Source organism: Mustela nivalis (genome assembly GCF_964662115.1).
Source record: "Mustela nivalis genome assembly, chromosome: 6".
Taxonomy (NCBI): Eukaryota; Metazoa; Chordata; class Mammalia; order Carnivora; family Mustelidae; genus Mustela; species Mustela nivalis.
Window position 1 is genome coordinate 127,381,039 of NC_139025.1, and position 24,388 is coordinate 127,405,426.

The 24,388-nt window shown below is 43.6% G+C and overlaps 1 pseudogene across 1 annotated transcript in view; it reads left to right on the top strand.

Moving 5' to 3' along the window:
• The window catches only part of LOC309866664 (DCN1-like protein 1 pseudogene), a 24,922-nt pseudogene extending 855 nt beyond the window's left edge, over positions 1-24,067 (top strand). Inside the window, exon 2 of the transcript in view lies at positions 23,819-24,067. The product of the transcript in view is annotated as a DCN1-like protein 1 pseudogene (transcript). The remainder of the gene's footprint in view (positions 1-23,818) is intronic.
• Positions 24,068-24,388: the final 321 nt, after the last annotated feature.

Consider the following 24,388-nt stretch of genomic DNA (forward strand, 5'->3'; position numbering starts at 1 on the left):
TATGAATATTTTAAAATCAAACTCCTGGAACTAATAAGCAATTATGACAAAGTTGCAAGGTACAAGATTTTTTTTTAAAGATTTTATTTATTTATTTCACAGAGAGAGAGATCACAAGTAAGGTCAGAGGCAGGCAGAGAGAGGGGGAAGCAGGCTCCCTGCTGAGCAGAGAGCCTGATACAGGGCTTGATCCCAGGACCCTAAGACCATGACCTGGGCCAAAGCAAAGGCTTAACCCACTGAGCCACCCAGGCACCCCAAGGTACAAGATTAGTATATAAAAGCCAATTACCTTCCTATATGCCATCAATGAGCAAGTAGAATTTGAAATTTAAAACAAAGTACCATTTATATTAGCACTCCCCTAAAGTACTTAGGTATAAATCTAACAAAATATAAATCTAGCCAGGTGATGGGTATTAAGGAGGGCACGTGTTGTGACAAACACTGAATGTTATAAGCAAATAATGAATCATTGAATACTACATCAAAGACTAATGATGACTAACTCAACATAATAAAAAAATCTATATGAAGAAAACTAAAACACTCTGATGAATTAAAGAACAACTAAATAAATGGAGAGATACTCAAGGTTCATAGACAGAAAGGTTCAATATTGTCAAGATTTCAGTTCTTTCCAATTTCATCTCTACATTCACTATAATTCCAATCAAAATCCCAGGAAGTTATTTTGTGAACATTGACAAACTGAAGCCAAAGGTTATATGGAGAGAGAAAAGACATAGAATAGCCAACATAATATTTAAGGAGAAGCACAAAGTTGAAGGACTGACACTACCTGACTTAAACACTTAATATAAAGCTACAGTAATCAAGACAATGTGGTATTAGCAAAAGAAAAGACAACTAGATCAATAGAACAGAATAAAGACCCCAGAAATATACCCACATAAATACAGTCAACTTATCTTTGACAAAGGAACAAAGACAATACAATGGAGCAAAGACACTCTTTTCAATAAATGGCCATGGAACAACTATATACCCACATACAGAAAAATAAGAATAGGCACACTTATAAACTTCACAAAATCAACTTAGAATGGATCATAAACCTAAATGTAAAATGTAAAATTATAAGACTCCTAGAATATAACATAGGAGAAAATGTAAATGACCTATCTTTTTAGATACAACACCAAACACACAATCCATGAAAAGAAACAATTGATGAGCTAGACTTAATGAAAATTAAAAACTTCTCCTTTGTGAAAGATCATGTCAAGAGAATGAAAAGACACTTTATAGACTGGGAGAAGATATTTGCAAAGACATATCTGATAAAGGACTGTTATCCAAAATAAATAAAGAACTCTTTAAACTCAACAATAAGAAAAGAAACAACCCAGTTAAATTGGGCTAAAGACACTAACAGACACCTCATCAAAGAAGATATCCAGATAGTAAATAAGCATATGAAAATGTGCTCCACATCATAGAGCATCAGAGAAATGCAAATTAAAACAACAATGGGATACTACTCCACACCTATTAGGATGGCCAAAACTGGGAACACTGACAACACCAAATGCTGATAAGGATGGGGAGCCACAGGAACTCTCATTCCTTGCTGGTAGGGATGCAAAATGGTGCAGGCACTTTAGAAGACAGTTTGGCAGTTGGATGCTGCTTATAAAACTAAACATATTTTTAACCATACAATTCTGCAGTTGTGCTCCTTGGTATTAATTTACCCAAGTGAATTGAAAACTTATGTTCACACAAACACCTTGCACACAGATGTCTATAACAGCTTTATTTATAATTGGCAAAACTTGGGAAACAATCAGGATGCCCTTTAGGAGGTAAATGGATAAAGAAACTATGATATACCCAGACAACAGTATATTATTCATAACTAAAAAGAAAGGAGTTATGAAGCCATGAAAAGACATGGAGGAAACTTTAATTTTTATTACTGAGTGAAAGAAGTCAATCTGAAAATGCTGCATACTGTAGGACTCCAGCTATGTGACATTCTGAAAAAGGCAATACTACGGAGACATTAAAAAGATCGGTGGTTGCCAGGGGTTGAAGGATGAATAGGCAGGGCATGAAGGAATTTTAGGGAAGTGAAAATAACTTTGTATGATGCTATAATAGTAAATACATGTCATTATACAATTGTCCAAACCCATAGAATTCATGACACCAAGAGCGAACCCTAATGTAAATTATGGAATTTAAGTGATAATGATGTGTCAGTGTAGATTCACCAATTTTAACAAATGTGATACAGTGATAGTGGGGGAAGCTGTATATGTGTGAGGCACAGGTTATAGGGCAACTCTCTGTATTTAGGTTCATATTTATTTGCTCTAAAAATAAAGTCTTCTTTATTGCTCTAAAATTAAAGTCTTTTTTGCTCTAAAAATAAAGTCTTATTTAAAAAAAAATTTAACTTAGACTCTGAAATCAGATCTGCTGGACTTCAAACCAGGCTGATATGGTCTTGTAACCCAGTGCCTCAATTTTCACATCTATAAAGCAGAGATTATACTAGCATTGACCCACAGAGTGGTTGTGAATGTGTATAAGACAATGCATGAGAAGTACATAGCCTCAAGCTTGCTGGGAAAGGGAGCTTTAAGTTACTTAAAACTAGTCTTTTGAACAATCTGAACCTGTGAGGAACAAACAGGAAGTGGTTTGATCTTCCTTCCACACTGGCCTTCCGGTATGTTCTTTCACATCATCCTTCCCTTGACAACATCTTAGTGAGTCAACTCACTTCAGTTTTCCAGGCATTTTTAATGGTAAGAACAAGCCTTGTTTCTGTAAAGATGGCTCACTTTCAAGTGTTCAGTCCAGTCCAGTCCAGTCCAGTCTCAATCGAAATTTGAATCTCACATCCAAGCCAAGCTCTGCCCTGTCCCAGCCAGGCAGTGGGGATGGGCATCGTGGGTCCTTTTCCTAGTTTTCTCTCTTCCTTCCTCTCCCTTTCCCAGCTCCTTTAGGCTTGGGGCAAAGGAAGTAGAAGCTTAAAGGAAGGGAGCAAAAAGTCTTTTTTCTTTTCCACGTAACTAGTTCTGCTGCCACGATCTTCATGTGGCAATCCTCTAAATGCTGGCTCTCTTAAGGACCACGTTTTGTGGATTCTTTAGAGACTCGCTGGGGATATACACACTGCATAATGTCTTAACCTGAGAGATAGTTTTTGGGCAATCTCTTGCTCCTTCTCTTTGCCATTAATCTCCATGGCACTCCCTCTCCTGCTCCATACCTCCTCTTCCTCTGTCTTCCTCTGTGATCCAGAGGTTGACTCCTGTGATTCCTGAAGACTACACCTTTTGGGCTTCCTTACTGATTTCTGGGTTCAGCCAATGGAGGCCCCAATGGGAGACGAGAAGGTGAAAGGACAGAGGGATTTCCTACTCATCTTTGCCTCAGGGATGCACCTGGCAGTGGTGTGGCCCTCATGATCGTGACTCCAGCTGGGCTGCCCCACTCTCTCAGCTCCAGCCCTCACTGGGCTCAAGTAATATGATTTCATCCCATTGAACTTCATTCTCAGAGCAGGAAGAACTTCCTGCTGTCACCAGCCCTAGGTGCACAACATCCCACCTGAAATGGCACCTTCAGAAAAATTCTCAAAAAAACAAACAAACAAACAAACAAACAAAAACCCAACACATAGACTGAGAAATAGCCATCAACAACATAGAAGTCTGACAGAGGACTGGTTTACAGAATACATACTTAACCCCTACACACCTATAAGAAGACATAATCTAACATAAAAATAAACAGAACACTTGAATCGACACTTTACAAAAGATCATATCAAAACAGCCTCTTCCAGGGGCACCTGGGTGGCTCAGTGGGTTAAGCTGCTGCCTTCGGCTCAGGTCATGATCCCAGGGTCTTGGGATCAAGCCCAAAATTGGGCTCTCTGCTCAGCAGGGAGCCTGTTTCCCCTTCTCTCTCTGCCTGCCTCTCTGCCTACTTGTGATCTCTGTCAAATAAATAAATAAAATCTTTTAAAAAATAAATAAAAATAAAAACAAAAACAAAAACTAGCCTCTTCCATGTTTCATAAACATATAGAAAGGAGTTCAAACTTGTTAGTCATCAGGAAATGGCAAATGAAAAACTGCAATGTGGTATCACTGTATACTCACTAGAATGGCAAAAATAAAAATGGTGGAAAATGCCAAGTGCTGGTGAGGATGTGGAGCGAGGGGATACAAAGTGGTGTGAACATTCTAGGAAAGTCTTTGCTGTGTCTGATAAAACTGAACATACACAAAACCTATACCCCTGAAACTCCATGCCCCAAAATACACCCAGTTAAAATGTATGTTCACTACTCATTAAAGTCCCAACCTAGACATTACACACATGAGTATTAACAAAAGAATGGACAAATGAATTGCAGTATAGTCATTCAGTGGAATATGACACAGCAGTGAGAATCAGTCGTCTATAATGGTAGGCAACAACATGGATAAATCTTACATATTTGGGGAGTGCCTGGGTGGCTCAATTTGTTAAGCCTCTAACTCTTGATTTTTTAAAAAATTTATTTATTTATTTATTTATTTTCAGCATAACAGTATTGTTTTTGCACCACACCCAGTGCTCCATGCAATCCGTGCCCTCTCTAATACCCACCACCTGGCTCCCCCAACCTCCCACCCCTCTTGATTTTTGGCTCAAGTCATGAGAGATCCAGCCTTATGTTGGATGCCCCACTCAAAGGGGAGTCTGCTTGAGATCCTCTTTCTCCTCTCCCTCTACCCCTCCTCCTGCACTATCTCTCTCAGTCTCTCAAAATACATAAATAAATCTTTTTTTAAAATTTCCTTAATAAACAATGAAATCTGGAACACAGAAAAGAAATTTTAAAAATAAATAAAAATTTTTTTAAAAATTAAAAAGCAAAACAAAACAAACAAAAAAATCTCCTTTAAAAAAGAACCCAAATATAATGTTGAATGAAAGAATGCAGATTAAAAGATGTCTTACATAATTACACTTATACAAAGTTTAAAAATAGGCAAAACTAATATCTGTTGAAAGTCAGGGTAGTGGCTATTAAGGATAGGATGGGCCAGTACATAGCGACTAGAAGGGAATAAGAGGGGCCTTCTGGGGAGCTAGAAGTGGTCTGTTTCCTGATCTGGGAGCTGACAACACATCTGTTTAGTTTGTGAAAATTCATTGAGCTGTACAGCTATAACATATGTGCTTTTCTGGAAGTATTTTATTTTTCAATAAAAAGGGACCCTGTTCTTTTCATCAAATGCTGTCCTAACAATAGGACATCCATTTGGAATGAACCTCAATCCTCCCCTCACACCATATTTTAGAATTAACAACAAGTGGACTGTAGACCTAAATGTAAGAGCTAAAACTGTGAAGTTTTGAGAAAGAAAGACAGGACAATAACTGTGTGAACTTGCACCAAACATAAACTTATTAGCTACAACACAAAAAGCACCAAATACAAAAGAAAAAATATTGATAAATGGGACTTCATCAAAATTTTAAGACTTTAGTTCTTCAAAAGACACTTTAAAAGATGAATAGACAAGGTACAGACGGGGAGAAAACATCTGCAGAGTACATATCTGACAAAGGACTTGCAGCATTTAAATTATGCAAAGAATTCTTTAATCCAATAAGAAGACAAACAACTCAAAAATTGGCAAAATATTTGAGCAGATACTTCACCAAAGATCTATGGATGGCAAATAAACACATGAAAGGATGCTCCACATCATTAGTCACTAGTTTAACGCAAATTAAAACCTCATGAGATACTACTGCACACCTATTAGAATGGCTAAACTTCAAAATACTGACAATACTAAATGCTGACAAGGATGGGAAAGAAATGAAACTCTCATATACTGTTGACAAGAATACAAAATGATAACAATCCCTTTGGGAAAAAAATTGGCCAGTTTCTTAGAAAGTTAAACATACACTTACCTTATGATCCAGAATTTGCACTCCTAAGTATTTATACAAGAGAAATAAAAACATACATACATACAAAGACCTGTGACTATTTATAGTCACGTTATTCATTATCACCAAAATAAAAACAATTAAAAGTCCTTCAACAAATGAATGGATAAAGTTAGCATCCATACAGTAGAACGCTATCCATTGACTAAAGCATGCTATCCATTGCATGTGTCAATAACATGGATGGATCTCAGAAACATTATACCAGGTGAAAGAAGCTAGATACAAAAGGCTACATGCTCTATGACGTCATTTCCATGGTGTTCCAGCAAAGACAAAACTGTAAGGACAGAATACCTGCCATTGGTAGCCAGGGACTGGAGGTAAGAGGGAACTGGCTGCAGGAGGTCGTGACAGAATTTTGGGGAGCAATATACATGTTCTATATCATGTTTGTTATGATGGTTACACAACTGTAAACATCTGGGAAAGCTCATTAAATGATGTGTCTAGAAAGAATAAATTTCATTTTACATAGATTTTACCTAAGTGAACCTGATTTGTACAAATCTCTTCATGCTAACCATCTTGGGCGAATTTCTCCTGGGTCCCTGACCAACAAACACAATTCACTGACCTTCTGCACCTGGTGGTCTCTTTGGTGCTTCTGCTGGAGTCCCCTTGTCCCAGGAGACCACTCCCTGAGATAAGGCACCTTCAACATTCCTTGAGCTGGACACCTTCTATGGCTATCCACAGTTTCCCACCATATCCAATGGCCTGAGTTTGGACTGTCCCACCACTGCCCGTTGCCTTCGCCCTGCAGTCTTGGGCTGGTCCAGCCAGTTTCTCAACCTTGGAGTTTTCCAAGAGCACCATTCCCTCTGCTCATTTCCATTTTCAGACACCAAAGCACACTTATCAAATATATCAGAATATCTTCCACCAGGTACAGCTTGATTGATTGCACCCAGTGGGGCAAGATTTAACCAGAAAATGCAATGGCCATCTATCTCCCCTTTCGGCAAGCACCCCAATCTCTAAAGAGTCTCTTGGCACGACTTAACATGGTTTGAGGGACTCCTCTCAGCAACCCCTGCCTAGGTGATCACCTGCCGCTCCTATCAAATCCCTCCCTGACCCCATTTCTCTCAATTCTCTATTGTTTGTTGCTGGTGCCACAGGGACAAGGCCTGCAACACCAGTGTAGACTTAACAAATCCCAGAATGGATTTCTGGTAGCTCTTTGGTGCTCTTTTGAAATAAGGGAGGTGCTTCCTTCCTGTTGTCCCCAGGTTTGGGGCCTTAGCCTAAGTTCAAACACTCCAGGGAGCACCTTCCCTTAATGGTGAGTTGTGTGCCCTCATTTGCTCCTACCTGTTGATACGTGCCCAGAGGCTGGTGTGACACAGTCAACAATTGTTAAGCAGTTTTCAAAAATAGCTCGTTGGTTGGTTGAATCAGACCAGACAGCTTTTTCTGGAGAGCTGGCCAGGGAATAAATAACCACAATGCACCTGAATCAAATCCTCCCCGTTTCCTGCCCAGCTTGGAGGGCTCGCAAGGATGAAAGAATTTGTGTGGGTAACATCTCTAATGTGCCCACAAGACAGAGAGAGAAAGAGACCCCTGATTCATGCAGAGCACGAATCTCTCCTAAGAATATTTATCCTTTGTGGTCACAAGAGTATAATCCTGGAAAAGCTGGCTTTTTATGCCATGGCAACATTCTGGGAGGACTGACATTTTTAAGAGTCTCATGCTCTACCGACTGAGCTTTCCGGGTGCTGACATTTTTAAGCTGAAAACATCTGACCACTGGATCCTCCATGGAAACTGCTTTTTGTGGGGTGCTGGGAAGAGAGAATTACCAAAAGCTGGACTATGCTACTTAAAATCTTTGTCCCTTGCTGTAGTGCCAGAGCCAATGCTTTCTCTAGTGGGGTTGGGCAACCAGCTTCTGGTCATACACCCAAAGATTGTGGCCAAGCCAGAGAGAAGGCTGAGAACAGGTGTGGCCACTCAAAGAGGCATCCATTCAGAACCCAGGTGCTGGAGTTAGGGAGGGTAAATTGAATGCCCATATCTTGAGGAGCAGCGAAAGCTTTTCTCAGAACCACACATCAGCAGCGTCACCCAGCTGCCTGGAGATCCCAAGAGTCTATCAAGGGAGTGAGAGAAGCCTCAGTGGGATTCACAGAGTGACTGTTTCAGCCACACACACCCATCAGTTGACTTTTGTGCCCCGGACACCTTTCCCTTCACAGCTGAGCTGGAAGTATCTGTCTTGTTCTTTCCAGGTATGACCATTGGTCAGATATACACAGCATCCTTAAATGCTTTTAAGTTTCATTGGTAGGCTGATCCATTTATAATTTTCAAGTATTAATAGAGAGCTCATAATGACCCAAAATAAAATTTCTTCCTTGGCCAACGCTCAGCTTCTCTCTGGCTCTTCCTGGAATTGGAAGCTGCCTGTTGGCAGATGGGACAGACTCTGCCATCATTGCTTGTCTTCAAAATTCCTGCTCTTCCTCCCAGTTAAGACCTGGGCTTGTCCCAGCCAACACATTTGCTAGTTAACCAGTTCTCGACAACCTCTTGTATAACTAGCCATTTTGATATAAGACTGAAGTTTCTCTTTGAAGTGTAAATACTTCCCAGTAGGAGATGAATTCCAAATGGCATGTAAAATCAAACAGCGTAAACCCATAGGGATTACAGTTCGATTCATTTTCCATTCCCTAGGAATTCCACAGCCAGAGAAGTGATGACCAGTCCAGGGAGGAAAATGACACATTGCCTCTCCAGTGGCTGATGCAAAGCCCTCTGTGTTATACTCTCCTCAGCTCCTGAAGTAACTTTGGTTTGGTTTGGTTTTTAATCACTGGTCTGATCACACCCCACTCCCTCCATCCATAATTTTGGAACAAAGTCCAACCATCTCAGCAGGACATTTGAAACTGTTCACAAGCAGACTCAGGTATGCTGATCCAACCCAACCATTCATCCATGCCCGGCTTACGTCCCCACCCTTACCATGCATGCCCACCAAGGGAATAAAATGTCACTCAGGAACTGCCCATGAGATGAGTGCTTTCCTGGGCCCTGTGCCTCATGACTACTCCCCTCTATCAGCTCTCTCTGTCTCCCTGAGCCCCACTATTAGTTCTTCTAGCACCCTGCTTTGAAAGGAATCCCTTCAAATTCCCTTGGGATTAGAGTTATGTCCTTCTTGGTGTGCCTACAGCATCTAGTACATTCTTCTGTGAAGCCTGAGTGTCAGCTGAGGTCACCCCGTCCTTTGAGGTTCACAAAAATTCTCTTGTGCCCCATCACACATTCCATCCGACATTGGACACTCTCCCCAGGGGGCTGTGTCCACACCTGCTTTATTTATTTATTTACATATTTATTATTTTTATTTAAATTCAATTAATTAACATATGATGTTTTATTAATTTCAGAGGTAGAGTTCAGCGATTCATCAGTCTTATACAATACCAGTGCTCATTACATCATGTGCCCTCCCTAATGCGTCAGCCAGTTTTCCCATCCCCCCACCCCCCCCCCGCCCCTCCAGCAACCTTGAGTTTGTTCTCTTATGGTTTGTCTCCCTCTCTGATTTCATCTTGTTTTATTTTTCCTCCCTTCCCCTATGGTCCTCTGTTTTGTTTCTTAAATTCCACATATGAGATCCTATGATAATTGTCTTTTTCTAATTATTTAGCTCAGCATAGTCCATCCATGTGGTTCCATCCATGTCATCGAAAATGGCAAGATTTCATTCTTTTGATGTCTGAGTAGTATTCTATTATACATATATACCCCATCTTCTTTATCCATTCATCTGTCAATGGACATTTATCTCTTTCCACAGTTTGGCTATTGTGGACATTGTTGCTATATAAACATTGGGGTGCAAGTCACTGCATCTGTATCTTTGGGGGAAATACCCAGCAGTGCAATCACTGGGTCATAGGGTAGCTCTATTTTCAGCTTTGAGAGGAACCTCCATACTGTCTTCCAGAGTGGCTGTACCAGCCTGCGTTTCTACCAACAGCGTAATACGAGGGTTCCCCTTTCTCTGCAGCCAGCATCTGTTATTTCCTGGCTTGTTAATGTTAGCCATTCTGACCAGTCCACACCTGCTTTATAACAGGGCCCCAATTTCCTGATCCTGAGAGGTGATTCCTCCTGTCACCTGCTGGACCTGTTCTTCCTCTGTCCTGCGTGGCCCCAGAAGTGAAATACAACCTCCTCTCTTTGGTTTTCTTCACTCAGGGGATCTATGCCTTGTAGCTGTCTTTGCTGAAATTGTGGACCAAGGTCAGGTTTATATTGCATTGTTTATCTGAAATTCAATCCAAATCAAATGTAGCCAGTGTCCTGTTTCTCCCCCTACTAGATCTGGCAACCCTGCTCCCAAGGGATGCCAACATCCCCTCATTTTAGTTCCTGTGAGGAAGAGAAATTCCTCCTGCCCTGGAGGCACCAGGAGGCTACTCAGACTTGTTCCTTCTGTATTTCTTGTATTCCCCTTCTGGATGACTGACCCACAGGTCTGAGGGCATATGATCATTCTCTCTGGAGTTGTGCTGCAACTAGGGCAATGAGCTAAACTCTCATGTCCACAGACAGGACACTGTTGAGAAGCCTTTTGAAAGCTGAATAAGACCCATCTCTTTCCAACAGATGAGAGCTGAGTCATTTAGTCCACTCACCCTTTTTTAAATGAGGGCCTACGTGCAACCTAGCAGCTTTCACAAGCGTTATTTAGAGTCTGTAAGTTACACAGAGCCATGTCTGGTTCCATGGACGATATGCCATGTTTGGCAAAATGGTGACCTAAACCCCTGCCTCAGCGGTGGGGTGACTTCAGTCCTGACCCAGCCCAGAAGCTTTTCGGAAGAGGATTTCATAACCCATCACCAACACAGTGTATTAAAAACGGAGTTGGCCAGCTCATTGTTTATAAACAGAAATTCCCCAGAAAGTTCTGGGTCTATGTTAAGGTTTTAATGCTATCTTTAAATAAACAAGTAAATAAATGAGTAAATAAGTAAGTAAATAAATAAAGTGAGAAGGCTTATAATTCTCACTGACTTGTGCTACTCCTGAGAATTAGCCTCAACTCCCAAATCATTATTCTTGGTCTCAGTTCCCTCATCTGTCCAGTGAGGATGAATCATAACACTGGCCTCATGGATTAGGGGCTGGGTAAAGTAAGAAAATCTCTCTGTAAAGTGCTTCTTTAAGCACTGAAAATAACAACTACTCAGCAAATGGTAATGGTTATCATGGGGAGGACAAAATAAGGCCCACCACCACCAAAGATGTCCATATCCTTGTCCCCTGTGAATTTGTTAAATCACAGGGTAAAAGCGGTGTTGGAGATGTAATTAAGGTTAAGGACATTGAGATGGGGAGATTATCCTGGATTTTTCAGGGGGACCCAAAGTCATCACACAAATCCTTAGAACTGAGCAACCTTTCCCATTTGCATTCAGCAGAAAGCTGTGCCTAGGGAGGGAGGCACAGAGAGGTATAATGATGCTGGCTTTGGAGATGGTTAAAGGGACAAAGAACTAAGGATTATGGCCAGCATCCAGAAGCTGGAAAAGGCTAGGAAATGGATTATCCTCCAGAATCTCCAGAAAGGAATGCAGCCTGCCAAATCCTTGGTTTGAATCCACTGAGACCCATGTTGGACTTCGGACTTGCAAAACTGTTAAGGTAATAAATGTGCGTTGTTTTAAGCCACTTTGCTTGTGGCTATTTGTTATAGTATCAAAAGGAAACTAATACAATCAAAATTATTATTAATAGGACTATTATCTCTTTAGAGATCAGAGCCATATATCATATGTCTTTTGGGCTCTCCAAGAAATATGGATGTGCAGTAAATATTTATCTGACTGAAAGAGAACAAATGTCATAATACAGTGGTTGGGACTACAGAGGTGCCAGAAAAATGAAATAATCAGAGTGTTCATGACAATTTTTAGTTTCTTTGAAAAGACGTTCTCTTGTGCATGTGTGCATGCACGCACACAGTCTACCAAATAAATAAATAAAATTAAAAAAAATATATCACCTAAAGGAGTAAAATAATTCAGTGTAAATGGCAAAAGAATTTTCAGAGTAATTTTCAATTTAAATGCCCAACAGTAGTGTGCTTGCTCCATTGTAATAATCCAGGAAATAGAATACTGTGCAGTCAAAAGTATCAATTGTAATTATCCATGTAATAGCATAGAATTTTCATGATATTCAATGAAGAAAGTAAAATGTATGACTATATGTTGGAAATAAGCTCATCTTTCTAAAAAATAAAAAAAGAAACTAAGCAGAGGCATAATACATACACAGAAAAGCCTCTGGAAGGGTAAATATAAAAGCATTGGGAGGGATTTATGTTTTGGCTTGTTTCTTCCTCATACTTAGCATGTTTTCTACTATGATCTGTAATACTGTAGATTTGAGGAAGCATTTAGTACAAAGGGGCAGTCCCTAAGAGCTACAAAGAGAGGGTCAAGCAAGGTCCCTTGGTATGTGGTGGAGAGGAGGGTTCCTCCTGGGAGAACTGTTGGAAGCTGGTCCAGGAGAGAGGGGCATGGAGCATTCCTTTTTGGGTCTTCTGTCCTGGGCCCCCTGAGTTGGAAAAAGGAAATGATGGAGTGTCTGTGGCGCATCTTGCTATAATTGGTTTTCCGGATTGTTCTAAACCCCAGAAGAAACTCTGAGAGAAGGGACATCTCTGCTGCCCCTTTTGGAGGCCAAAATGCTGCAAAACGGGTGCCAGGCTGCAGGAGTGTGTCCCCAAAGCTCAGGAACAACCCTTGGCTTTCACGCTTAAGAGCCTCACTCTAAAGAGCTTGGTTTAGTGATTTCCCCCCTTAAAACGTGCCTATGTCCTTGTGTTCTTTTCTCTATATCCACTCTGTCTCCTTCAGTCGATACTTAGGTCATCTCCTCACTATTCAGATCATACCCATTTTCCTGAAGATTAAGTACCCTGTGGAAGCAGCCCAATCTGCAGATTGTCACCGTGTTCCTGCTCACAGACAAGGGGACCCAGTTTCCCCCAGCCCCCAACACCCAGAAATAGGAGCCAATGCATGGGGGCACTGAATCCGGTCTTCTCAGACTGTTCTGAAGGAATAAAAGGGACCCAAAGTCCCGAGGCAGAGCTTGTAAAAGGGTGAAACTCCCTCTTCCTTTGGTTTCAGAGGGCCGCTGCAGCAGCCATGGGATTTTATAGTTCCCTCTTCCACAGAACTCAGCAGCACAACATGGACTCTCCCTTTATTCAAAAGATACACAGGCTTTACTTGTCTGGATTGCCTTGTCCTCAACAACTACCACCAAGGTAGGTGAGAAGTCTGGTGTCACTCTAGATGCCTCTCCCCATCCCTAGGGTCAAGAAGAGCCCCTGGGTGGGGGAGGGGTAGTGTGGGTAGGGGCAGGTGGTGGTAAGTGTAAACAGATAGCTGTTCAGGCTCCTGGGGAAGTGCTGAGTGGCCATCCCCTGCTGCTGTTGATTACTGTCTTCCACTATCTGCCTGGCCCTGCAGCACAAGCAAATGGGGCTACAGCTTGGCCAGAATCTCAAGACCTTGACCCTCACTTAGTGGAGGAGGCTGTGCTACTTCAGAGTCACCATTTGCACAAGCTGCAATCTGCTGGGGACATCATGTGTCCTGAGCCCTGTGCTCCAACAATGTCCTGGGGTGCATCACTCCTCACCTCAAAAGGCTAGCTGTGTCAAGTCTGGGGAGAGTCATTGCTGCCTGTCCAGAGCTCACTCTTTGCATCTTAGCTGTGTCACATCCCCTGACTGCTTCTCACAGAACTTCTGTACCCCTTCCTACAGTCAGAGTACTCCTTTCCACCACCGATGCTTCCCCCATGACCTCTAAAGGCTGGAGGAGTCTACCTGTCCAACGGCTGGTGGGCATCCAGTCTGGATTGTGTCTCCTAGTCTCAAGGGGGAAGCTTTCAATATCTCCTGGTTAAGTTTAACCAGGAGTTTGCAGTAAGATTTTTTTGTGGATATCTTTTATCTGATGTGAAATTCCCTTCTATTCCAAGCTTATATACAGTTATCATTAGGAAGAGGAGTTGGATTTTTTGAAATACTTTATCTTCACATAGTGAGGTACTTATAGGACTCTTTTATTCAGTCAAAGTGGTGAATTACATTGCCTTCTTAAATGTTAAACCAACTCTATATTCCTGGAATATCTTTTTATATATCAAGGACTTGTGACAACGATTTGTAATTTTACTTTTCTGTGACAATCTTGGTAGGTTTTGGTTATCAAGGTTATGCTTGCTTGATGGTAAATTGGGTACTAGTTCCTCATTTTCTATTTTCTGGAGGAATTTGTATGAGATTGGTATATTTCCACCTTAAATATGTGGAAGAATGCACTGGTGAAGCCATCTGGACCTGAAGTTTCTTTACAGGAGTGTTTTCTAATTATACATTTAATACTTACAAGATTATTCATATTTTCCATTTCTTCTTGTGTCAGTTTTGAAAAGCTATTTTGGGGTATGATTTGTCGCTTTCATCTACATTTCCAAATTAATTGGCATAATTTTGTCCATAAAATCCTCTTGCTTTCTTTTCAGTTCTCCACAGGATCTTTAGCTCTGTTTTCTGTTGTGTTCCTGGCAGTGGTAATTTGTGACATTCTTTATCTTTTGCTCACAAAGCAAAGAGCTATCTAGAATACCCCATCAGAAATGAAGTGCTTATGGGGCACCTGGGTGGCTCAGTGGGTTAAGCCTCTGCCTTCGGCTCAGGTCATGATCCCAGGGTCCTGGGATTGAACCCCGCATCGGGCTCTCTGCTCAGCGAGGAGCCTGCTTCCTCCTCTCTCTCTGCCTGCCTCTCTGCCTACTTGTGATCTCTGTCTGTCAAATAAATAAATAAAATATTAAAAAAAAAAAAAAAGAAATGAAGTGCTTATTCCCCTCCGAAGCTTTGAGTTGGTGGCACATAACCCTCTACTGTCAGCCCCCTCTGAGGGCTGCCTTGACTGAAGGCCACACACTCTTACTAGGGTGGCAGGGAGGCCACAACTGATCAACATGGGATAGAAAGGTCCGGCCCCTAGTCCCAACTCAGGACAACTCTTCAGTCATTTCGGCTTCACACTGGCCTGGATGTTTGGCTAAGGGTTCTTTTGATATTAAATTGCAGCTCAAGTTTTCCCTCTGCCTGATCCTGGTTTCCTACCTGACCTTCCTTTCCCTAGGCCTGGTTCCTGAAAGCACTCCTTAATAAATCTCCTACATGCTAATCTTCATCCCAGAATCTGCTTCCTGGGAAACCCAACTTGCTGTTGATTTTATCACTCATTAAACAAACAAACAAACAAACAAGCGAAGAAAACAACTATAAAAACAAACTCTAGCTTGTTAATCACCTCTAATTATAAATTTGTTTTCTGTGTAGTTATTTTCTGCTATTATATGTGTTATCTTTCTTTTTATCTTCTTTTCTTCTTACTTTTTCTGCCTACTTTGACTTTCTTTTTTTCAACTCCTTGACGGCTGCTCAGCTCATTAACTTAGAACTTTAAAAAAATGTGGTAAAATCTATATAACATAAAACATACCTTCTTACTGCCTGAAGTGCACAGTTCAGTAGCTTTCTGACATTGACCTTGTTGTCCAACCATCACCACCAGCCATCCACAGAATTCTTTTCCTCTTGCAAAACTGAAACTCTGTACCTATTAAACAACACCTCTCCCTTCTGTTCCCAGCTCCTGGCAACCCCCATTCTACGTTCTGTCTCTATAACTAGGACTACTCTAATTCTAGGTGACTCATAGTGCTGGAATCATGCAGTATTTGTCTTAGGTCATTAATTGCTAGCTTTTTTTCCTTCACAAACATACCCCATTCAGCATAGCTATAGTTTCACCTCATAGGTTTTGTTCTGTCCTATTAATTATCATTCCATTCAAGTTATTTTCCAATTTTCATCATGAGTTCATCTTTGACCTTTGGGATATTTAGAAACATATAACTTAATGTAAAATTGGGGATTTCTAGTTGTTGATTTCTGGCTTCACTTACTGTGGTTAGACAATACACTCAACATGATTTCAATGTTGGGAGATGTGTGAGATTTGCACTGTCCCAGATTATGAACATATTTAGCTACTATTTCATGTACAATTAAAAACAATACACATTCTGCAATCTGGGAGTGTGGAGTTCTGCATGTATCCATAGATCATTTGCTAAATTTGTTGTTTTAATCTTGAATATTATTACTGACTTTTTTTTTTTGTCCACTTGTTTTTTCAGTTACTAAGAGAGGTGTGTTTCTCTCTCAGTATTGTGGGAAACTCATTTGGCTGTATGTTTTCTTTCATTTTTCCTCTGTTAATTTTTGTTCCACAATTTTGAGACTATGTTGGAATTATTATGCTTCATATCATTGAGGATTGATCTTTCCTCATTATGAAGTGTCCTGTAATGTCCCCAATTCATTATCATCATTGTTGTTTTGTACAGTTCCTTGTACAGATCTTCATTTACCCACATTCCTTTTTTTTTTTTAAAGATTTTATTTATTTATTTGACAGACAGAGATCACAGATAGGAAGAGGGGCAGGCAAAGGGGGTGGGAGAAAGCAGGCTCCCTGCTGAGCAGAGATGCCAGCTGGGGCTTGATCCCAGGACCCTGAGATCATGACCTGAGATGAAGTCAGAGGCTTAACCCACTGAACCACCCAGCTGCCCCCCACATTCTGTTTCTTCTCATTCTTTCCCTGAATCTCTATTCTTTCATCTGTGATCATTTTCTTTCTATCCCTTAGTAGTTACTGCAATTCCCAATAGTTTCTTTAATGCCAGTGCCCTGGTGAAAAACTTAGTTTTCACTTGTCTGAAAATGTCTTCATATCATCTTCACTTTTGAACAGTATTCTTTCTGGATATAGAATTCTACATTGGCAGAAATTTATTTTCAGTACTTTGAATATATGCTTCTATTGTCCACTAGCTTTCATTGATTCTTTTGAAGAAAATAAGGCTTTTCTTCTTCAGCTGCTTTCAAGATTTTCTTGTTGGTTTTCAAGATTCAAGTAGGTTGTGTCTAGGTGTGGTTTTCTTTTCATTTATATTGCTTGGGCTTTATAGCTCTTCTTAAATATGTGGCTTTCTGTCTTTCATCATTTTTGGACAATTCTCATCCATTATCTCTTTAAATATTATTTCTTGCCTTCACTCGTTTTCTTTCCTCCTTCTGGGACTCTAATTATATATATTCTGTTAAATTATTTTCCATATTTTTATAGGAATCCTATTTCTATATTTTAAAATTTTTCTCCGCAGTCTGTATATATTTTTTTCTAACCTACCTTCACTCTCATTTATTTTTAACTATGTCTAATTTTTACACTTAACTCTTGCCTTGAGTTTAGCTACCATGTTTTTAAGTTCTAAAATTTTCATGGATTGTTTCCAGGATGCTACTGAAGATATTCACCTTATCACTTAGTTTCTAGAACATATTAATCTCAGTTATTTTAGTTTTTCAGAGCCTGACAACAGCAATGTCAGGATCTCCAGTGGATCTGTTTCTATGGTCCACCTTTTTTTCTCTTTGTGTAACCTTGCCCTTTTCATACCTGGTTATTTTTTTATTGAATGTTGGACATTGTGAATGAGAGTTGCAGAGTAAATTTGAGTCTCTGAGTGATATCTCTCTCCAGAGAATATTTACTTGTGCTTCTGGATGACATCCAGGAGGAGGCAGATTACTTAATCGAATCAGGGTTGAAGGGTTAAGTTGGTTTGAAGCTGGGCTTCAATATTAGTCTCAGGATGAATTGAGGGTAATTAGTTTGCCTTGGACTGAATGGCTTTCTGGAGCAAAAGACTTTCAGTGCTAAAGCTAGGACAGTCCCAGACAAAGTAGAAGGGTTAGTCATTCTAGGTAACTCTTCAGAGCTCCAAAATGAAAGCCTGGGATACCCACCTGGACTCCTCCTTCGTATACCCTCTACTGCATTTTGTCCCCCATCCTATGAGACTGCCAATCACTCTGCTTAATTTCTTAGGTTCTTGGTCACTGTTGATCAGCTTCTCAATCTCTCAGCTGCTTGTGAATTGGCAAATGCATCCAGAGAGAAAGAGGCACTAAATGTCATGTTTATCCTCCTGTGCTTCCTTCTCTCCAGGATCTTGACCCTACAAGTCCTAACTGTCTTGGGATCACTCTAGTGATTTCAAGCAAATGTTTTATATATTCTTGTCTACTTTTCTAGTTATTCTTAATGGAGGGGTTAGTCTGAACCAGCTAGTCCAACACTGTTAGAAGTAGAAATTGGTGTGCATAGATCTAAGGCTTTTAAAAATACGTCCAAAATGCCTTCCAGAAAGATGGCAAAAATCTTTGCTCATTGTTGCAGACAAGAAAGTCTGTTTCTCCACATCTCATCAGCACTGGGTGTCACCAACTGTACCAATGGCATCTTATCTTCAACTCTTTTAAAATATACTACTTTTAAAATAGGATAGAGTTTTAGATGCTACCTCTCTTTGACCCCTAGAGAGGTGGAGCCTTACTTCTTATGCTTATTGGCCATTACTCAAAAGAATGTTTTTAGTGTAAATGTTCACTTGAGCCATATGTATTAAACATTGCCAAACAGAACTGATGGGTGGAAATTGGAAAGCTGTTGATGAATTTACAGACAGTGATCTCTCTGTCACAAGTTCACTCAGTGACCTGATTCATTAAAATATTTCTAAACCATCAGTGTTCACTCCTTGTTAAGGACCCCAACATCAGTGTCTCAAAGGACTGATGTGAGCTACTTCATATTTGAGCCTGTTGGGCTCAATGGAATCCTGACCACAAAGACTGAGTCCTGACATGGGGTGGGGGGTGCCAGACTCTGAAGGAATCAAGGACTCTAGTAAATGTACTGGCAAAGGAAGAAGCAGGGTCAACACTTAAAATCCTGTGGGGAAATGACCCAGGCTCAGAGTGGGAAACTTTGTGGTTTCCACCGGTTTTCCACTTCCATGGCCATCATCACAATGGGGAAAGGAGAGCGTTGCTTTTGTGAGATTATTTTGACCAGATTGCATCTCGTGCCAAGCAAAGAGAAAGAAACCTTTCTGTCCTCAATCCCACAGCAATTCTCATTGGGCTTTCTTGTGGGCACAAGGACAGCAGTACTGGGGTCAGATCTGGGCATCCCACAATGGGAGGGTCCAAGAGGGATTTTCCCGGTTAATGACCCCCAGGTAGCTTCCATATGTTTATCCAGTCAATGTGTAATTGGGAGTTCCTGCTTGGGGACTGGAGTCTCTGTCGACAAGAACTTGAAGGCCAGCTTCCCACTGGTTCTAAATGGGCTTTTATAGCAAAAACTCCAGATACAGGGCTTTTTTCAAAGGCTTTATACAGCAATTAATGGCTGTAAGCAAATACCCAAACCTCAGATCCTGACCGAGTGCCAAATTCTTCACTGTGAGGGGGAAACTCTAACAGCACTGTTTGTTCTCTTAAGTTGCCCTAAACAGGGAATATTTCACAGCTGTAAATAACTGCTTTTGAGGGGGAGGGGAGGACAGGTGAGCCACAGCAAGATATAGTTGTTTTTGTTGTTCTTTTTTTTTTTTTTTTTTTTTTGTAAGAAGAGGAACAGTAAACTTACTATGCCTCAAGAAATTTCCAAGGATGTCCCATATATTCCTTGCAGGAAATACGCCGTAATTTTCCTTACTTCCATGCCAATTTTCCTCACTTTTTATTTTAATGATGGAGGCTTGCGGCGAAGCCATGTTAGTGCGCGTCTCTGTAACATTTTTTCCATACTGTTATTTGGAGCCTGGCTTTCCCAGCAGACTTCTTTCCACCCACACACATGGTCGCTTGCAACTGGCTGTCCAGACAGTCTACATGGGCAGGGAGGCCCGTGACACTGGGGCGGGGGTGGGGAGGGCCAGGCCTCTGGCCTCAGTGGCTGAGACATGCAGAGCAGCACAGACTCCCACGGGCCTGAACCCACACGAATGGACATGGGGTGGGATATCAGACCCCCGCTGTCTTCATTATTAAATAAGGCTTCCTTGTTATCTTGCCAGGAAGTGGAGAACGTTCCGTGCCACCCGTTCTCAGCCTGTGTGGTGGCCCCTGAGGCGCCACGGGCAGTGCTGGGGGAGGTAGCAGGGACAGATGGGAAGTAAAGAGTTGGCAGAGAGTGGGCGGTGGGACTCCTGGGTAGTGACACGTTTGTATTAACTGAGGACTTCACTGGAAATCCCTCTGGCTTCAGGCACTGCTGTCAGGACCAGAGCAGTGGACGTGGATAGGAACTTTTGCCAAGGCTTAGTGTTTTGGGGTTCCGGGTCATTGTTAGAATCCTCAGTTCCTGTTGGATACTGAATACTGTTGGCTAGACTCCTGGGGGTTCAGGGGGCCGGGTTGGGGGGAGGTCTACACAGGACCACAGGAAAATAAAAAGGCTACTACTTGCCATGGCTTCTAGACTGTTTCCTTTTTTGAGGTAAATAAGAACCATCCAGCCCCAAGCTCTGGGGAATGTGGAGTCCTGGTGTAGGGTGTGGGCTCCAGGGTTCTCACCTTGGCTACTGGGCCACTGGCCTTCCCGAACTTGGTGTCCTCACCTGCAGCAAGGTGGCTGTGCCCACACTGTGAGGAGTGAGCAAACATCAAGGAAATAGCCCAGCCCCCAATCCATGGCCAACAGATGTCGGCTGTTGCTGCTGGTTCACTTCTTCATGCGAGAATCAAGAATACAACCTTGATTGGACACGATTCCTCAGAGGCAGGAGAAGGAAGGAGGAGAGGGGGAGAGAAGGTGGGGAAGTGTGGAGGAGGGACCAACACTGATAGGGCTGGTGGGGCCCCCAGAGGCTGCTCCCTGGGAGCAAGAGGGAGGAATGAGAAGAGCCAGTCCTTCTTGCCCGGTTGGTTCTGGGTCCAGTTCTGAGTCCTCACTCAGGTCTACTCCTTTCCATCCCTTTTCACCAGCTCCTGCCCTTCAAGCCCCAGATGGGTAGGGTTGCCCTTAATGCCCTTTGCAACCTGGACTGGCCTGGAAGATACTTGGCCCTGGACCTTGGCCACGTGCATGGACAGTGACCACGGTCAGGCCCCCGGCTAGTGTGGCAGAACAGGTGCTCTCCCTGCAAACGTGGGTTGTGGGCAGTGGGGGCTGTGCCCACGTGGGCCTGAACAGAACATAGCCCTGGGGGTTTAGGCCCAGGCCAGTGCCCAGGAGGAGGAGGGTGGGGGAGGGAAGGAGCGGCAGGCCGTAGCAGGGGCCTGAGGTGTGCAAGGAAATTAGCAGTGGAAGGAAGGAGGTCCAGATAACCCCCAAACTTGGCAGCTGGCCTCAGCCTGTCCTGTAAGGGCCCCAGGTGTGCACTGGGCCGTCCGCCCACCCCCTTCCTGCCCATGGAAAGCCTACCCGGAATCTCTGTGTGTGGTCTCCTCACACCACCCCAGAGGCCCATAACCTGGCCAGTAGAGACACTTCATTCAGCCCAGTGTTGCTGTCTGCAGGATTGAACCTGGCTATTCCATGTCTGTGGCACTGAGCCCTGCCTCTGCCCAGCAGTGGGCCCTGAGATGGCAGCGGGGGTGGGGGGGTGGGGGGAGTGGCTGTGGACCCCAGGTCCCTGTCCCTGCCAAGATGACAGCCTAGAAGGGAGATGAATGACAGCAGACAGGTTCACCAGACAATATCAGATTGTGGGCAGAGCCATGAAAACAAGAAACAGAACAATAAATAGGACAGTGGAGAGGGGGTGACCTTGACCTGAGGTTTGGCCTGGGCTAAGATGGGCACGGTGAGAGGGCAGAGAAGGGGCTCGATAAAGGGATCAAGGTGACAGTGGGCAGGACTTGGAGCCTCAGTCCTTTTGCAGGGAAACTGCCTTCTCCACCTGTGCCTGTCTCCTGGTACACACCAGATGCTCCCCTGCAGGGGCTGGCCGGCATCCTGGCCCAGGGTACAATGACCCTGATCAAAAGGGAATAGGAGGCACTCTCAGGAAAGGATGAAGAGAGGATGCTTGAATCCAGGCCAGTCTCAGACTATACTAAGCCCAGTGACCTGATCAATGGGGACCAGAGTGGTGGATATGCATTCTTGAAGTCTTACACCCTCACTGGGGTCCCCAGTGCCCAATTCTTGGGAGAGAAGAATGCATGAGGCTTCCCCTGCCTCCTCTGAGGCCCCAGATCTGTGCCCTATGAGGCATAGAGACACTAAAATTGAGGAGCTGGACTCAGAAGGAGCTCCAGGGGTGGGTGGGTGGGGGCAGTCATCGCAGGACGAGGACACCACATGCCACAGGTGATCCAGCACCAGCATGGAAAACCCTGTCCCAGTCTTCTTCCTGGGGAGGGACCCAGGAGCATCCCAGTGGTCTTGTCTTGGAGACCCGTAGCCCTGTCCTGTCCTGCTCTCTGCTCCTCAGCCCCCCAAGCGTCTGGTGGTCTCTCTGTGCCCAGGGAGATGCCTGTTCCCTCAAGTTCTTCATCCCCAAAACACAACCTGGATCCTTGGGCTTCCATCCAGTCTGTCCTCAGAGACCCCAGACCACTTTGTTAGGACCATTGATGGACATCTGGGATTGCTCCGGGAGCCCCACTGTAAGAGTCACTGGACTTTTGCAGTGCAAGGTAGGAGTGGGTACAAGGGTCCCTAGAATTCCAGTTGTGAGTGGGCAGCCATTGGTGGGCTGACCCCAGCCAGCAAACACCTCCGGTTATTCCCCTAGCCCTTCTCCCCGTCCCCTCGTCCAGCAGGCCAGCCCTATTTTGGCATATTCTGGTTTTCTAGTTTCTGCCCCGGAGCACCACCACCAATGCAGATCCAGGCCTACTTGGATCTGGATCCCCAGACTCTGAGCTAGCCCTGGGCCCCCACTGAGCTCCAGTTCCCCTGGTCCTCTGCAGGGCTTCTGATGCCCTGGTACCTCAGCAGCCCTGTGCTCCTGCCCCAGGGTGTTCCTGACGTGGCCCCTGCCTGGATGAGCCGCAAGACAGGCTCAGACAGTCCCCTGCCACGTCCCTGCCCTCTGCCGGGGAGACATGAAGGGCGGCCCTTCTACCATCCTCCCCCACCCGGTCGGTGCTCTTGTGAACAGCAGGCTGGCTATGACTTGCCTGCAGCCAAAGGGGGGCATTCGGGTTAGCTTTCCCCTTGAGCCCTCGCTGCCTTCCCCCGACCCCTCATCATTCCCTGAGACAAACTTGTGGAGCCTCAGGTAGAAACCAATAGGAGGACGAGCCCCTACACTCCGGGTTTCATCGGGTGTGTAGATCAAGAACAAAACCCACCCTGACTGGTTCAGGGTTTTCAGACTGTCCTGGTAAATAAATAATGATGGGTAAAGAAGGGGGGAGAGAAAAGAAAGCTTTAACTCCCCTGTTTCTACTGAAATCTGAATCCTAAGCCAAGCTGTCTTCCTCAGTGAAAACCACTTCGAATGGGGAGCTATTTTGAACCTTAAACACTGAAGAAAGAGGACGCTTTAAGGAGATTTAGGAAATGGGAGATGGGGGAGGGGAATGGGAAGGTGCACACCACCACCTTGGTGTAGGGGGAAGAAAAGGGTGAGGGTGTCTCTGTCCCCCTTGTTTCGCCAGACACTGCAAGGCAGACCTGACCTTGACTTTCTTGCTCTGTGGCCAGGGACGTGCGGAGCCCACTGAATGTGTATCAAAGTCGGTTTGTCTCATCGTCTTGCAATATACATGCCGGCCATTCAAAATGTGGGCGCCGATATGCATATTTGAATATTGTTCTTAGGTGCAGCATTTGAAGCACATCTCCCGAATTAGCTTGATTTTTGGAAGGTGTTGGGAGAGGAAGTGGTTAGCCAGGAATACGTCATTGGCCCAGCAGGAGCCCCGCCCACCTCCACAATCGCACATGCGCACCATTCGTTCCCTTGCAAGCTGAGCTCCCACCCGCAAACACAGGTGCGGGAGGCTCTCCTGCTGCGGCGGAGGCTGCTTTATTTCTGCCGGAGCGCATTCTACCCTTGGCAACCGGACTTGCCCCCGTGCCAGAAGGGCAGTAGAGTGCTGGCTGACCTCGCATAACAGTCTTGAAAACAAGTCCTGTTTCCACTTGAGAAATTCATCCATACTGTTTCAAGTTTGCTTTTCATAACATGAATGATGCCACCTTATCTACAGAAACGCTAGAAAATGAGAAAAGCAATAATTGCAGAGCAGCTTCCATCCCTCTATTCAGATAATCCGCAATGTCCTCCAAGGATACGCACAGACACCCGACCAACCGTTTCTAGTCATGATGGCTCTGGTCTGAATGCTCGAATTCCTAGGTTGAGACCAAATCCCCAGGGTGATAGGATTGAGAAGCTGGGTCTTTGGGGGGTGATTAAGTCGTAAATGGGAGTT